The sequence below is a fragment of the Cyphomyrmex costatus genome, unplaced genomic scaffold (assembly GCF_001594065.2).
Source record: "Cyphomyrmex costatus isolate MS0001 unplaced genomic scaffold, Ccosl1.0 scaffold36, whole genome shotgun sequence".
Lineage (NCBI taxonomy): Eukaryota > Metazoa > Arthropoda > Insecta > Hymenoptera > Formicidae > Cyphomyrmex > Cyphomyrmex costatus.
The window spans coordinates 2,108,937-2,121,964 of record NW_017277774.1 but is presented as its reverse complement, the minus strand read 5'-3'; positions in this window follow the sequence as shown (position 1 = coordinate 2,121,964).

Sequence of the window (13,028 nt, the reverse complement as noted above, 5' to 3'; positions counted from 1 at the left end):
CACAATCAGTATTTTGCGGTCTTTATTTGGAAATGTTTAAATACTTTATATCTCTGGGAAGTGGGTTGATAAAAAACTATGATGTAAACGATGGCGAATGTAAACTTAAAATTGGCTTTATGAGATTGCAGCGATGAGACACAGATCGCCATCGCGCACGTCACGTCGCATTTGTATACACGCGATAATTCCGTTTATCTAAGCTGCTTTTTGAGAAGCTTGGGCGTTAGGTGCGCGTCTGGCAATAATACTCGCGCTTTTTCGTGCGCGCATCTTCCCGTGTATTTCCACGTCGCCGAACGCTTTTATCATCCCCCGTATCTGCCATGTCGGTCGCGCGCGCGACAGGTAAAGGCGCGAAAAACTCGTGGAAATAAGAGGAAAGGCGAAGTGGGCTCGTAAACCGGAAACGAACGCTTCCTCACGGAGACGATTACGGAGCTCGTACGGCGGAGAAGCGCGGCTTGTACCCGCTCGCGTTTAAAGCTTTTCGCCAACGGCTTTATATTTTCTCTCATTTCGCTCCAATATTTTCCCTTCGCTCTTGGCTGTTTGTGTTCGTCTCATTTCTTCTGTCGTTCCTTCTCGTCGATTTTTATTTGACTTCCCCGTTTGACATTAACGCGTTGCGACGCTCCTTTGCGAAAGTAAGCGTGGACGAACACGGCGGAACCAGATTTTCAATATGCGCAATTCTCGATGCAATCTGGTGCATCGGAAAAATCCTCACAGAACATAATATTAGCGATTGAAAAACATAGCGCCTTTTTTTTTCCTCCTGGAACAGATGAAGCACTAAAAATCTACTTTCTACTATTTACGTGCACTTATTTCATGTATATCATTCTCTTGGATTAGTCGGAGTTTCGGCGGTTTTCTTCTTTACGGAAAATACTTTAAAGATTACGTTCCCCGAAAGAAAAAACATCACGCGGTAAAGCGGCGAATGGTAGGGGCGGACGGGATGCACGCCTATAAAAGTAGTTCGAAAATTTAATAAGCCGCGTCTCGGAGGCATTCCAAAGTGCGTCGGAATTTCTCCGGGTTAATGCCCTGTGAGCGAAACGTTCTAAGAAAAAGTAACTTCAATATCGAAGCTCGGCGCTCTTCGTTGTGCCACCGCTGCTTACTTAACCGAACTCGCGGAGGCACGATAGAATGTCCAAAAATAATCCTCCGTTGGTGTAGACTCAGCTTGTGGTAAACTCGGATAAGCTACTTTCCTCCTGCATCCAGCAACCGCGCAGCAGCCTATGCCTCTTTTTGCTCTTCAGCTTTTTCATTACACATTTATTCCACAGGTCCGATTCGATTTATATAATACATCAAAATACTCTGCGATATTCTTCAACTATTTACAGTTTTTCATGTAACATCTTTTCGATTTTGATACTACGGGTTATTGTCGGTGGAAGACTATATGTTATAAAGCAGCTATAAAGATTGCTTTCTTCATGTCTTTTATAGAATTCTTATTTATTTCTAATAGCCAATCCGTAATATTTACTTAGTTTGTTAATTAATTAGTTTTCCCGTAATTTTTCGTTTCTATCTAGTCTTTTTGTGTCTTTTTTTAATTTATGAAATGCGCACCCATCCGATTTTGAACGCGACGAACGTATTCCTTTTTTACAATTCTGAAATCTTCACCATAAGGTTGCGATTTAGTACTTTTAACATTTTACACCGTCACGAACGTAAGGTAAATATTTCACGCCACGTAAGTCTTCGGGTCTTGCGAACATTTTCCACTGCACCGTCTACCTCTATTTTTTCCGCGCTTTCTTCGCGATGGATTGAACACTCATTTTTATGTAATTCTTTCCATGTTTCGTGTTCTTCTGTATCATTTTGGCTCCAATATTTGCACTATTTGCAGTGCATTGATTTGATATTTACGTTTATTATTTGTCCAGAGTAATGGCCAATTAAGGTTACAATTCCACGATAAAGATGCGAAAAACCTCGTTTCGTCTATTTTCTATCTCCTGAAATTGTAAGGCCTGACTATTCTGTTTCTTCTGCATTGCCGTCAACTGTTTCTCTTCAACGGCTTCTTCGAAAAATACATCAACTACAGCCCTTGCTGTGCAATAAATATTTGTTATAATTTCGCAACATACATTCTTACTGAAAATTTTCGGAAAGTCCATAACATCGCAAAATGTTTTTGCACTTCATTACTGATACTAAAAAATCTCATTGCAAAAACGAATCGAAAGTTTATTTCATACCGATAAGCGGACGACAATCTATCGCGGTTCGCATTCGTTACATATATAATATGATGATTAATTTGAATACAAATCTCCGAATGTTTGCTTCTCCGAATGTGATATCTTCGTTACGTGATTTGCATTTTATCATATCACCTAGAATCGAAAATAAACAATTTATTATGCGGTTTATTAATTTTACAGCGATGATTAGAAACGTGACGCTGCATTATAGAATTCCGAGCAATTTGGCGAGACCGAGTTGCAATAATATTTCGAGATTCATCCGAGGTCTTTTGGCTTGACGCCGTTTGGCATCGGGACAGTTAATATTACAAGGATCTTCTACATTATGCAGCTGGCGCGCGGCGCTGGCTTGTTTTTGGCTGGTGGTGCGGCGCGGCTGTTTCTCCCTGTGACATACAACCACGAACCTTCCGGCGTGCATTCCGCCGTTGCACGTTTCGCAGAAACGATAATTGCGGCGCGTGTCGCGCATCGGCGATTTCACTGCATTACAAATCGTGAAATTAGCGTTTCCTCCCCAACGGGAGGGGCCGTTTCCGATTTTCGCACCGACAGTCGGCAACAGTCGTCGGTTCCGTCGCTGCTGACGATGACGATGATGGACTTTGCAGCTTCAGCACGGGGACCGGAAACGCGTGCCGCAACGCACCGCAACGATTCGACGACAATCTCTACCGTGACATTATGACGATATCGTATAAGTTCGGTGTCGTACACCGAACTTATACGCGGTACATTTGATTAATCCTCTGGTTCAATTGAGGCTTTGAAGACTCGGGCGACTTTTCAATTTTGACTTACGTATTCTGTCTTAAATTTGGACATATATAGAAAAAGTTTAAAACTTAAATTTGGATCATATCATTGTAAAATCGTATTCTTGTATGTTGAAAGAGTGTACCAGAATTTTTTCAGATTTTTTAGAGCTTAAAAATTCTTTGAAAAACACAAAAATCACAGGAAAATCAAGAATATATTATACAGGGAAATTAAAACAGATCGAGGAAAAGGTCAGGGAATAAAATTTTCTGGAAAATAAAAATTGTTCGTTTTAAAGAATTAATATGCTACGTCGCATCTATATTCAGTTTTGAAATCCTACTAACTTGATAATTAAATGCAAGCAGCAACAATAACAGTAATTTACATTCCTACTAAACTGCTGTCTCAACAAAATATTGTGTTTGATGATTTCTAAATCAAGAATGAAAATGCAGAAAATTTTAAAATATTATTGAAGCATCAAAGAAAATCGTGAAGTTTTGTCTGAGAATCAGGGAAAAATTATGGAATTTTAGGATGAGGTAATTTGTGGCAACCTGGTCAGGCACCAGTGAACTGGTTCGAAAACAGTCTTGGACTGTTAAAAATAAAAAAAAAAAGATCTTGGACCACGAAGGATTAATTCAGCTTGTCGCAGATGCTGAGTGAATATTGCACGGAGAAGAAAAGAATTTCATGGAGAAATTCGTGCGCTTTCCCTCATACACCCCGATTAACGAGGCATTAACAGCAGGTGACGCGTTGTAAAAACGGTCGACTTAGTAATGGCAGGTCACGGATTCGATTTCGACTTTCATCCCACATATGCCTCGATTTTATTGAAGATTTACCGAAGAAGGTAAAGGAAAACCACTCTTGTTATTGCTTCCCAGGAAATCGCTGTAGTAAGAAATCTAAAAGTCTCTATTTCAGACTATCTATCGGTGGACAAGGCTCATAGCCACAAAACAGTTCTCCTTAAAGTGATCGCCAATGTCAGAATATGATGACATACTGAAGAAAAACGACAGATACGTCGTTAATTAAAACATCGCTGATTAGACTCGAGCTGATTAAACATGTTGCTCCCGCAAAAAGACTCTAACATATAGTAAATAAGTCGCAAATAACAGCGTTCTGATATCGAGAGCTTAGATTACACGACGCTTCGACTATACCAATAATTTTATGTACCTAAATGAAATTCCGTCTGAGTGATAATGCGCTCTTAATAATGGTATTAGGAAGGAAAAATTTCTCGTGAACGCCACAGAGACGCTACCTTAATAAAACGTCGCGGAACGCATAATACCGTCACTATTAGCGTCATTCCCGAGAGTCGCGGGTCGTAAAATATAAGCATCCCACGAATTGAATTTACATAACGCATATATACACACAGGCGCGCGGTACGTCCGTCCCAATCATAAAAATGCAAGGAGCGCCGAAAAGTGGATGTTAATTAATGTCGGGCGTCCGGAAATAAAAAGATGAAGAAACACCGGTGGCGCTGGCAGTGAACGTGCCCCTCGTCTGTGTTTTCCTTTTGTTTCTCTTCTCGGTTTCACATTTATATTAAAAGTTTTGCACGTTAAATCAACGCCGCGTCGCGTCGCGGGTTTATTCCCGTGATAAAACGTGTAATATAGAGACAGCTTGGTCTATCCGCGATGCACTACATTTACGCATAATACGAGAGCGCAGAGACAAATGGGCAGCGGTGGAGCATAATGGTACAAAGGAAGGACGTAATAAACCACCCTGCACGAGGACGCGGGGAAGGCAACACGTCGTTTATAAACGACAATATAAGTGCAGCGAATAAACTCGCTCGCGAGATTGCCCGCTAATTATTTATTGTACCATTCGGATGATACGACCGTCGATTTATTTTCCAAACGGTTAATTAAGTTTCGCCATAAACTTTTAGCAAGTCGATAGTAAAGCGTCGTATATCGAGCTTATTTATTGGATTTTATCCGTGATATTATTAAACTCATCTTGTTAATATCGGAGATTGCTCGAATCGTTGTATTGCGTTCTACGAGAAGGATATCTAAAATGTTTGCATTTATTGACAAAGCATAGTATTTCGCTGTATTTGAGTATGTTGCCCGAGGACAGCGCGATACATTAGTAGGCTAAATGCATTAATAAATTGTGCCCTCCCATTCTCGCTTCCTCTCGTGCTCTCTCGCTCATCAGATCAACGCAGAAACTTGCAATTCTCGTGTGCTTTGTTTGTTCATTTATTTGCTTATTTATTTAAAGCGTATATGAGCAGCAGCACCGTGTCGCGAATTACGAGCTGCGCGGTTTCGCCCGCGAGCCTCGGAGAGCACAGGTGCAACCGCGGATATGTGCAGCTCGCGCCGTAATCTAAAATTCATTTTCCGAATGAATCCGGAATGAAGCCGATGCATCGAGCATTTCCGCCGGGCGGAAGTCTGTTACTCGCGCCGTGAAATTTCGGTGGCTATTCGTAACGTTACGTTTACGTACCCGTGTGCGTCTCTCCGTGTGTGCGTATTACGCGTGCACGCGTATACGGGTGTGTGTATCCGATGCCGTTCACCTTGCAGGATTTACGCGCTGCTTCAAATCTCACGGATTACAGCAGCGCGCTTTTACGCAATCCACTACAGATGTACCGGCCGCGCATTAATATTATTTTCAATCCTTTATATGTAAATATAATTACGCAAAAAATATACGAAATGCATTTTTTTTTGTGGGAATAATTATAACTATATCTCGAATGCGAGTATAATATTTAATTTAATTATTGCATATAATTAATGACAACGTCGAGAGAGAAATAAATACGTTCAGAAATTGTGAATCAACGCGATTTTACACAGCTTCTCTCTCTTTAGGATTATCTTTAACGTAATATGTATATATTATGTAACATATTACATTTGAGATGCACACATGATATTTCCTGTAATAATTCTATATAATATCACTTTGAAATAAAATTTGTGTTTTTGTTTTTTTTTTACAAAGTGCTTTTAATGTGCTGTGAGCAATTGTAGATTCATTATACGTACATATATTTAACGCACAATTGTTGTTATATACGTCTGCACAATTGATAGTAACGTCGACATATAATTTGTTTCTAACATCTTTCATCACAGCGTGACTGATCCTTGTACGTGATTTAATTGAAAGAGGAGAAGAAGGGAAGCCGGTGCAAGAAAGGTGACACGCATTCAGCACACATCCCCTTTAATTTAAAGAGTGCAGGTGGACATAAGAGCGGCAACAGAGTCGACGTGAACAAAAGCGTGCAACAAAACACCGCAAAAACAGATGAAATCAATTACTTTTATGGAACTACGTTGAAGTATGCTTTTACGTTACCTCACGAGTGTCCTCTTTAATTTAAAGAACGAAAAGAGCAACGGCGGAACATAAAGAAGCCCGATCACAGAAGCAACGACGGTCCATTATTTTCTACGCTTTTCCTTTGGACCACTTTACACATTGTAAACTATTCTTCTCCAGAGCGAATCTTCAGGGCAACATGACCACGTAAACGAGATAATTAATGCTTCCTCGACGAGACGTGGAATCACAGATCGCAATCTTATAAAATGTTGAAAGTCACACGACGTATCTTAATAGGAGGAAGTAAATCAAGCCGCGCGAACTCGGCTTGTCGGACGAGTTACGAACTTCGTGTCACCGCCGCGAATAAGTTGCAGAAATGAAATAGAATGGAAATTAGAGCCTGTCGCGCACTGTGGCGATTCGTATCGCACAGAGGATAATTTTAGTTCGTGCTTCAGAGGGGCTGTCCGATTACAAATCTCAAACTCGAAAAACAATCTCGAGGTGTCCAATCCCGTCGCTCTTCTTTTTTTTTTTTAATCCAATGGAATAATCGTTGACTCTTTTAGATCTTTTCCCGACGAGTATATGGTATGAAGTTCGAGATATGTAGCTACAGATTAAATATATTCTAAAAAAATATTCGCGTATTGCTTCGGGGTATTTTTCTAGTCGTCAAAATATACTCGCGCCGATAACGACATATCCATTTCTTTATCGGTCGCTTTCTAATGCTCGTGATGCACAGGGGAGGAAGGAGATAGATGTGGAGAAATATGTATCCACGTATGTGTCGCGAAGACGGCTTGCGTGTCGTATAGAGACGCGGAACACACGTGAGAGAAACGACACGCGTAAGTACTACGCGGTGAGTGATAAAAATCCGAGAAACGAGAATCCCACCGCGAAATAAAATGGAGAACATCAGCCAGATGCAACGTTCGATAAGCCCATCCCTGGTGGACGTTCCGCGTTTCGCCGCGGGTCGAATGGGCTTGTGGATGTCGATAGGGACGAATGGAGGGGAAAAAAGGGCCGGCTGGGAAACTGATCTGGAACGTTTTCTCGACCCCGACTGTGAGTACACACGTCTATACTGTCGGAGAAGCGGACGTTGAAAGCTCGCTGTGAAGTGGACGAAGGAACATACACGATACAGTAACCGCAGTCCATCGTACATTGTCTCGCTTCATTCTCATCCCTCTCTTCACTATTCCGTTCGTTCCATTTCGTTCTCCAAGGGTGGAATTAAATTTAAACGCATTAAATCCTATCAGTACAATATAAATTATTACGAATAATTGCAATCAATAGTTTAAAACAAATTATTGATACAAATTAAAACATGGATAATTGTAATCGGGGGGAAGGGTTATTGCAAATTGGATACTTTACCATATATAAAATGAGATATAAATTATTTATCCTTAATTTTATATTCAGTTTATGGTTTACGTTATACTTTATTTGCGATTCTAATTTCCGATTGATTTTATTAATTATGCTTAATTTGTACTACATGTTTATTACATTATTTAATTTCTTTTTACAGTATATGCATAATTGGATTATTTCGTTACCAAGCGATATCTCCCATTAATTTATATCGGACTGACACGTACCGATTGCCTTCATTAGATTGGACGAGATTCATGGATCTTTTCCCGATATTAAACGACCGAACTTTGTGCCGTCGGTGACGAGGGTGGAAAAAAATTCGTCGCGAAAATCTCTGGTAGCCGGTTCGAGTTCGAGCCAGTCGCGATGGGAAAACGGGGGATGGCGGCGAATAATTCATCGCCTGCTAGTTCGCAGCTCGTGTAAACATCCAGCTTACATTCGAACGACAGCTACGTGCTATATGCAGAAAAGGCAGGTCGTGCAATTGCGCTACGCTATTTCATAGATATATCTCCATGTCAGCATTCGTATGAAACAAATACAAATCATGAAAGAAGAGAAAGAACATAACTTTTTATTGCTGGTACGTCTTAGTGACCAACCGTTCCTCAAATTAGGAGGGTCAATCTCAAATTTTAACTCTAATTACAAATTTTCCCTCTTTTAAGTGTAAAAATAATAAATGTGAAATAATAAGTATGAAATACAATTTTCATTATATGAAAAATTTTATTACTTTACTTAAAAAAAAATTAAATATATAATATTATTCATGACGTAATTTTTGTTGTAAAGCTCATATGCGATGTTATACATTAAATGTTATTATTACAATAATTATTTATAAATTTAGTAATATAATATTGTTTATGTGTTTTGTTAACAATTATCTAAAAAAAATGTTTATCTATTTAATTTATAAAATTTAATTACGACAATTAATATTAATTTTTTGTTTTAAATATTCCTCTTTAATTTCTTAAGAAGTTGGTTATCTTATTGTACACTTTTGTAATATTGAGAAATGTAATTATGTAAGATTGCATAATGTGTAATTAAGTACATTAGTGGAGATTTGGCAAGGGAAATTATGTACTATTATGTGTAAAATTAATGATACCTCAAAGAGACTGTGACACATTCTAAGGATAGATCCTTTTTAGAAAATAGCGAAGTAACTTCTGGTAAATTCTTCGGGAAGTCATTGGACGTCTCTTGCGATACCCGTCGCGTTTGCCTACTTATCAGGAAAATCAGTCTCTCCCCCAACTCGAACTCACTAACGAAATACTCCGAGGTACACCGATAGCCCATATACATACACAATATCACTTCGCCAGAAGTTTAAGTTTAATTACCAGAGGAATACGCGCCAAGTTCGCTTCTCGTTTCACGAGGACGGCTCTTGTAAGTGACCGCGCGACGCATTGAGGCGCGATGGCATCAGTGAGTTTCGAAATTTCACGGAGTACATTAGACTGGTTTTCGAGACTGGAACTCGACGGTTTACAAGGAAGTCTCGCCTTTAATTCGAACGAAAGTTTGCGCACATTTACGAGAGTTCGACAAATAAATCGAGCTATTGGAAAAACAGGGCAACAAATCCGGAATTCTATTTATATAGAAAGCGTGAGAGCTTTATTTCATTTTAATGAACACTTCGAAATCTCATTAATAGTTGACAGGATTATTTTCAAGTATTAGGAAGAAATTAATCTCAGTTCTAATCGTTCTATAGATATTTTTGTAGACATTAAAGGAGACATCTAAGATTTCAGATAGATTAATTATCAATGATAATAATACTTCATGAAATTTTCTTTGCTCCTTAATTCGTTCTAAACGTAAGAAGTAGAGTGATGTAGTAGATCGTTTTCTACTCATTTGCCCAATTCGACTGTGGCGACTGGATTCAATGAGGTATAGAATCGATGAACCTAGTCGACTTTCTCGCCGGAATTCCGGACCGTGAGAATCTTGACGGGATCGGAATAATAAGAGCCCCTTAGTATTAAATTAATTTGAGTTGGAACAAAATGATGGATGTAGCGATGGAAGAAATTTAAATAGACTTAACTTCGTTCAAGGCGGTGCTCGTAAACAATTTATTTCAGGTCACTGTCACTACAATATTCGTACATCATTGAAATAAATTCTCCTTTACCGCGCTACGTTAAAATGTTTTTCAGATAATACATGCATTCTCGATCGAGTAACTTTCTCTGGACGTATTAGCAACCTGTGAGGGATTAATAATTTTTTGATTGTAGCGTCAGTTGAGTATTGACTGAAGACGACGCTTGATCGCCTCCGTTAATGGTGATCGGAATGTTTTGTATACGCGGATCGATACTAACGAGAAGCAATTTCCATCGAAATAATTTGAGGGAAGAGAAAGAGCCGTTGAGACACAAGAGGGGAAAAAATACAAAAAGACGAGCGAAAGAGTCGACCCTTCGCGGAGGCGCGAACGAGTGAGCGACCCTTTCGAAAAAGAAGCGGAGCTGGGGATGGAAGTCGCAAGGTCGCGTCCGGGGTGTATAAACGAGTTCGAACGGGATTGGGTGGCGTCGCGAACCGGATAGACGAAGGCAGACGGAGAAAAATAAAGGGACAGTACGAACGAGACGGCGCGATCATCCGTCCGGAATTAAATTGGCCGCGGGCGAGATGCTCGCGAGGCCGTGAAATTACCATTTTGAAGCTGCAACGCGCTTTGAAACTTGAAAGCTACCGCTACCATCAGCGGCTTCTTTTTGCTTACACGACCTGCCGCGCCGCGATCTTCTTATTAGTGGCATTTACGATCGTCTCTCTAAAGCTCGGATAACGGAGATCGCGATATCGCCGGAATATTGAGTGTGCGATGTCCTGATAATGTAAACTTAGAGGTCCGGGTTAAAGGGAGAATCCGTCATTGAAACCGCATCCAAGGATCGGCTGACATATTCGACGCGATCTCCTATTTCGAGCGGGTCTCTCGGATTACTTGTTTTGCGGACATTCACTGATTAATATATATTGAGACGTGTCGTCGCGATAAATAACTCGTGATTCAAAATCGAACAAAAGGGTCGCGCCGGCGAATTCTATGACCCGCGCGAGGATCTCGAAATTATAGTTAATTGCTAATTAGCACGAAATTCTCGCAGACCAGTATACCGGATAGTGGAGTGGAGGAAGTAATTTTTGTTTAAATTCTGGCCCTGTTGGAAATTCGGACGGGCTCCTGTAATCTCGCCGAAGGACCGATTAATTAAGCGCTTTCCCGAAAGAAAAAACTTTCCCGTGGAGCGAATTACCGCGAGGCTATGGGCTTAAGTTTTAAAAGGAGTCATGGCGATCCACGAAAAAAATGATTACCGAGAGTATAAGAGGAAAAAAAATACGACTTCTCGCCTATATTACGTTGTCGTCTATGCGCGTTATACATATACCTTCGGCTTTGCGGAGCGGTGTACAATAATGCGTGTGGACATTTTCGAGAAACCCTTCAATAATTCTATAAACTTGTTCTCCTTACCTGCGTCTAGCGGTTGGAAAACTTCGATCTGATTGGATAACTTGGACGCAATTTGCAGAGTACTGTAATCTTTTATGACAGGTATAAGCCACATGGTGCTACAGTAAAGAAACACATCTGATGTCTCATGCGGTTTATCTGCAGCGTACCGTAAAATGGAGTTAGATTAGTGAGGCCAACTTTGTGTAAGCGAAAATTGCAATATCCAAGAAAGTACTTTATCCGATTTTCGATAATCAGGATTCTCATTATCTAGTTGATTAATCTTCTCGGCGTTCGCGTTGTCTCCAAATGCAGAGAAACTCTTATTTCTCAATGTTATTTTATTAATCTTTGCGAAAGTATTGACATTTAACATTCTACGACCACCTTCTTTGATTCTTAAATTTTTAATAGCGAAAAGATAAGGAAATGTGAGGCTCATACTCTCTAAGTATGCTTTAATCCGTCACCGCAAAGAGCACTGTCCTGATCTGATAAAAAGAGTGCAAAGTAAAACCGAAGGAATAGGGAAAAAGAGCATAAGATTGAGTAACTGGGAGTGTTAATAGAACATGAAAGAGATTGCAGCGAAAAATCTGCGCAAGCAATTTGTCTGCGTCAGAGAAGAGGGAATGTCTCGGTGTCACCGAGTACGTAACAATGCGTGTCTTTTATCACGTGTATACGTGACCATGTGGTCCGCGTTTAATTCACCTCAGAGGTGGCTTCAAGCTCGATTACCAGGGGCGCGGTGATGAAAGAAGGGTCGAGAGGGGGCTGAGTCAATTTACGGTACGCGTAATTAGGGCCGTTGCAGCGGAGATGAGAAGAATGGACGAAAAAATTGCCGCCGGTGGAAAAATAGCGAGAATCGCTGTCATTTCGCCACCACATTCCTCTCACCTGTTCACAGAAAGAATTATTATGCGCCACGCGGGGAAGTGGTGTATTTTCTCAACACGGTGTTATCCTCGATATTTACGGAACTTTATTCTGTAATTAGTTAATTAAAACCGACAACGATAGCTAAAATTTATTGATTTATTAATAACATATATATTGATATAATATATATACGTATATATTATTAATTTCTGATATGTATTAAATTATTTAAATAATTACCAGATTACTTGGTTAAATGTTACATTAGCTATTAATCTTTTTTTTTTTTTGCAAATCTTTTGAATGAATTTCAAAAATTACTTGCGGCTATTTACATTTGAAATTACGTATATTATTCCACGCAAACGAATAAGTTATTCGTGTATAACTTTATATATATGAGGGATTATATCAGAAAATGTAATATATGGGTATAAATATAATATATCAAAATTTAATATGTCAGAAAAGACAAAAGAACAAAACATCCAATTAAATTATCGTTTATATCAAAATATAACAGTGAAACTTTTTGTCCTATTTCTTCAGTTTCATGTCATTCGATATAATAAATTTTATTGAGATAAGCGATTAAGTATATTGTTCTGAGATCATTTACTGTTTCTAAAAATAAAAACGAATCCAACTCCAACAAAGTATTTGCGAATGCTTCTGAGAGGGTTGCGATCTTTTAAGTGCGTAATCTCTTCGCGCTTTGCACGAGCATCGAATATCGTAACTCCGAGTTATTCGCGTATTGACACGTCTCGCTCTCTCAAGCCACTCGCCACGAGAACGGCTCTTGAACGCGGCCGCAAAGTGGGACGAGATGGAGATAGAAAAGCTACGCGAGGGTGACACGGGATGAGAGATCGGCCACGGTGGCTTAAGAG